The sequence below is a fragment of the Protopterus annectens genome, chromosome 5.part0 (assembly GCF_019279795.1).
Source record: "Protopterus annectens isolate FY-2018-M chromosome 5.part0, PAN1.0, whole genome shotgun sequence".
NCBI lineage: Eukaryota > Metazoa > Chordata > Ceratodontiformes > Protopteridae > Protopterus > Protopterus annectens.
The window spans coordinates 1,529,222,937-1,529,227,944 of record NC_056735.1 but is presented as its reverse complement, the minus strand read 5'-3'; the positions used below and the strand labels follow the sequence as shown (position 1 = coordinate 1,529,227,944).

The 5,008-nt window shown below is 38.1% G+C and overlaps 1 non-coding gene across 1 annotated transcript; it reads right to left on the bottom strand.

Annotated features, from left to right (window-relative positions):
- Positions 1-4,014: 4,014 nt before the first annotated feature.
- TRNAE-UUC lies at positions 4,015-4,086 on the bottom strand. Its single transcript has one exon. It is a non-coding gene; the product is annotated as a tRNA-Glu (tRNA).
- Between the last annotated feature and the right edge of the window lie 922 nt (positions 4,087-5,008).

Sequence of the window (5,008 nt, the reverse complement as noted above, 5' to 3'; positions counted from 1 at the left end):
GTTAGGCATTCCAGTAAAGTTGGCAGTTCAGTGCATAAAAGTAATTCTGAAGACTGGGGTCTTTTTTCTACTGGCAGCAATAATATCTAAGTTATTAGTTTAACTTCTGATGTTGAAATTCTAAATACTTACAAGGATTACCTTTAACTGAGTTCAGCAGGAAATACTGAAATTAGCAATGCTGATACTGATGAGGCTCCATATCATAGTGAAATCATACTATAAAATAACTACTTGACCAGTAATCCTGAATCTTCATTGTTTTTGTTGTTGGGTTGTTGCAGCTGCTGTTTTTATTATTTCTGAGAGTATATGAATCACAGTAAGGAGGCAAGGTGACTTTTACATTTTTTCTAATCTTCCCTTTTCTCCAAGTTTGTGTGACCTACCAAATTTAGTATATTTAGATATCAGGGCATAGCAGAAGAGCTCACCCCACTCACTATAAGTATGTTTATGGTGTACTGAGCTTTAACAGTTTCATTTTCTATTATGTAACTCATGATTAATAGAATCCTACTGTTTTACTATAGAGCTAACTGATCCGCAAATTCCAAAATGAGAAGTGCTTCATGGAAAAAGGTATAAAAAATACTCTTGTTTTATGAATGCTGGTAATTTTTTGTATTTTTCCATTAAAACGCTTTTAAAATATGTAGATGATTTTGAATACATTTGCATACCATTTCCCATTTGTCATTTAATGGAGCTTGCTTAATGGCTATGTACAGTTCTTTTTCACAGGATGATGCTGCAACCATTTCAGAAAGACACCTTCTAGAGAGAAGCAGTTTTGTTTTACCACTGTAATTTGTGGAAAATATCTATAACATGAGTATGATCAATGTACTTAGCAAAATTACAGATAATAACATATGATTCCATATCAAAGCACACCCTGCACCACTTTCTACATGTTTGTTAACCCTGCACCTAACCTCAAACCTAAACATTTGGGTACACTAAACACTGCTGTTAATAAGTTTAATCTAATTAAATTTAATTTAAGGCATGTGATGTCTCTGGTGTATAAATTTGTGGGTAGAAATGCAAATGTTATTCTGAAGAAGTCCTGTATGATGGAAGAAATTGTTAAATTAAATTGATTGGTAGTGTGACCTGGTGTTATTTTTTTGTTTTACTTGATTAGTTTTAATACCTTATGCTTTTTTTATATTGGTTGCAAAAATGTCTTTAAGTAAACTCAGTAATGTAACAATTTTAACTATTTCATATCAATTTGCAATATTTCTATTATTTTTGCTTACTTTAAAAAGTATGTTGTTTCTGAAATTATTTGCCTCCTAACTCAAGTAACTGCAAATTAATATAGCAGTTAACATATTCAAATAGGTTCAGGGTCATTTATACATTCTGTATGCACATGGCACCCTTTTACACTTATCTATATGAATCACAGTAATTTACAAGCATGTAAGGCAACTTATCTGTGTAAGCAGGCCTCAGCTAATCATGAACTTGGCCTTGGGTTCCATGAATGCCCTGGGGATAGCAGTAGAGTCCACAGCAGTCTCCAGAAATCCCCAAAATCCCACAGGAACTTTGTTTTTTCTACAAATTGACAGTCTTTAGAAAGGGCACCTTCAGCCAATTCAGGATTCTCTTCAGTGGGTAGAAGACTGGAAGCCACAGTTGGCATTGGCCACTGCATGACTACAGACTCCTGCTCTCTCAATACTGGGGTTGCCCACTGCAACACCATCATGCAGTGGAAACATTTGAGGCCTTGTGGACCAGGGATGGTTGTCAGTCTGGAATCTTCTTCATCCCCTTCTTTCCCTTATCCTCTCTCCTACACCCTCTTACCTACTTCCCATTGTTACTACCCTCTTATATAAAAAAATTGGAAAAAATAGGGTGTCTATCCACCATTAAAAACAGTATATCTCCTCTATCATTTCCTCTAGCATAATTCTCTTGATGAGTGCATCCCTGTTGTATCTCTCTCTTTGCCATGTCTTCCCTTTTTCAGTCCTTCCTATTTCTGCCTTTCCATTCTTTTAAGATACCAGTCTTGGTGTTCAAATAAAGATGCCTCTATATAAAACATTTTAAACCTATTTAAAAAAAATAATAAAAACTGCACTGTTTGCTGTGTGCCATAACCCTTCCAAGTGTGCTTGTACACAGCTGCATTCATCCACAATATTTGAATAATCATCTAAAGCCTAAGGCTTTTACTTAGTCCTTTGCATATACTTAATGATTAACTTCAGCTAGTTTATGCTTTTGCGATAAGTACACATGTTTTTCAGTGTCACGATGTGAGGTATTACCAGCTATGCCAGGAGAAGTAGGGCAGTTGATGTGTAACATATGCCAGCACAGCTAGTTGGAATTTAGTAAAGAATTATATTGATTTGTACAGATGCTTGCGTTGAAAAATGTATCTGTAAAAAGCTGCTTTTCTTAAAACTGTATCAATAGTCTGCCCGGCTGAGCAGAAAAAATGTACATGCATTATTGTAACTGTTTAAATGCATATATTGTAACAGAGGATGCTGGAAAACAAGAAGTTAATCTCAACCCACCTAACTTTGAAAAATAGTAAGAAAATTAAATTGCTGGGCCTAGGTCATAAAGATGTTATCTCTCAGTTTTGAATGAAGCCAGAGACACAATGTCTGTAAGAAGCATGGTTTCTTAGTCTCTGTAGTAGGAGTAAAAGTTTGCAATTGTTTTATGACTTCCAGAAGCTGCACCAGATCTGAGCAATGCTCTTGTGGATGTATTATTGACATGTAGGTGCTAAATCCTGGCAGTTTCTAGCAATGGGGAGGTTGCATGGAAAACAGATGTCAGATGACCAGATATATGTCATGTCATTCTGTACAGAAATAATGTTTTAATATTAGGTGAGACAGAAGTCTCAGTTCTGTCTGTTTCTTGGAACCTGACATAGAAGGATCCCTCACCTACTTCAACTTGCCTTTCTCTATTAAGTAAGTAGAAACAGTAATTATCTAGCTCAGTCAAGAAAATATAGTGAGAATAGTTAAGTATTGGTTTTCTGTGTTTTCTGTAACTGTGTGAATCTTTCCAGCTGTGTTATTTTTAATATTTCCTGTTACTGTAACTCTGGTGTTTACCGTAAATAGATATTTTGTATTTTCATTTTCTTTTATTATTTATTATTAAATATATTTAAACTTTTCATTGTGGCTGGTCCTTTAGGGAATATTTTAACTTTTGAGAGCACTTATATCTATTGGTGACACTGTGGCCACTCCTGAAGCCTCGCTGTTTGCTCAACGTTACCATTTGTATTAATATTAATTTCACTCAGTATAATTGGGTACCCTTGCAAGAGCCTTAGGTAGTTGGCTTTGTAGTGTCTGGTGGCAGTGATAACTACCTTATAGTCTGGGCAGAAGGGGGCACAGTGGGTAAATTTGTGTCAGCCTTGCCCAGGTGTGTGCGTGTGTGTGTGTGTGTGTGTGTGTGTGTGTGTGTGTGTGTGTGTGTGTGTGTGTGTGTGTGTGTGTGCATTTAAATCAAATCTCAAACTATGTGTGCGTCAGCTACATTGAGCAGACACATGAAGCACTGGTTTCACAGAGAGGGTGCTGGATGATGTAGCTTGGACACTCAGCTGAGGACTTCACCCTATAACTGTGATAGTGGGAAGACTTACTGGGGCCCTGGAGATAGGTTCATAGGTTCATAGGTTCATACTAGGCTATCTGCCCTAGGGCATTTATAAGCCTAGCCAGAGTTGTGTGGCTTTCACCACCCCTTAGGTTGAAGAATACTATATCCATTAGTTTGCCTTGCCTCTGTCCAGCAGTGATACAGAGATGATCCCCGGGGTAAACCTATGATCTCCCATCCACTGGTCAAGATTCCTCTTGAACAGAGCCAGCGAGGTGCTCTGTCTCACATGGACCGGGATTCTGTTCCACAGCATAGGGAGTCTCTGGGTGATGAATCTGTCCCTCCAGCACATCCTATTTATATCCGTGTTGAGGTATAGGTTCATAAAAATGTAACCCATTCCCATACCGGGAGTCGAACCTGGGCCGCCTGGGTGAAAACCAGGAATCCTAACCGCTAGACCATATGGGAAAGCCCAGAGACAGATATAAAGAAATCCAGACCCCGGGTTGACTGTTTTCCTTATATGCTCTTAAGGAAAATTGTGAGGTCTGCATCTGGAAAATACTGAGTGTATCAATTTGTATTCCAAGTGAACAACCCTCTCCAGTGTCAGTGGTAAGGATTCAGGCTCCTTGATTACTGGCCTAGAATGGGGACGTCACAATCAGAATGACCAAGACACAAATGAACACACAGAACAACATATTTTACAAAACTCATATCTCACAAAAATAATAAGTTTAAATGGTGGCTTGGCCCCAGAGCCCCAACACTGCAGTTCCAGGCAACACTCCTTTGCTTATATATTGTATATTAACTCCATAATTACACAGCCTCAATCATTGTGAAGACTTCTATACTCAAAGTCCAAGATGAATATAACAGTACTTGCTAACTTGTACTTTTAACAATTCCTTACAGCCATTCCATTTGTCAGCAAGCTCTTTAGCTCATATAAATCTGTCATGATATGTGCAGTTCACACATCACTGAGTCATAAATTGTCAGAAAATTTTCAGTGAAACCAGCCCAGTGAAACTCCCTTGAGGCACTGCCATTGATTATGCAGGAGGGTAAGTCTTACATGTTAAGTTGTCAATCACGCCTTCATTCTTGCTGGATGGGTTCGGAGCCGATCCTCGGCTCCGACTCAGCACTTGCTAAGCTCGAGAGCTAATTTTACCAGCTCGAGGCAACCCTATATCCCATGATAAAAGGCGGAGACTACACAGATCTCGTTTGCCACTTCGCTAACGAGGTGCCTCTTTTACCAGCTCTAGGTAAGTTTTCTTAATAATAAGACTTTTAGTCTCACCCCTTTTAATTTTCATAACCTTAGTTGTTTTGTGAACCTTAATGTTTATTTTAACCCTATTCCTGTTAGTGTTCC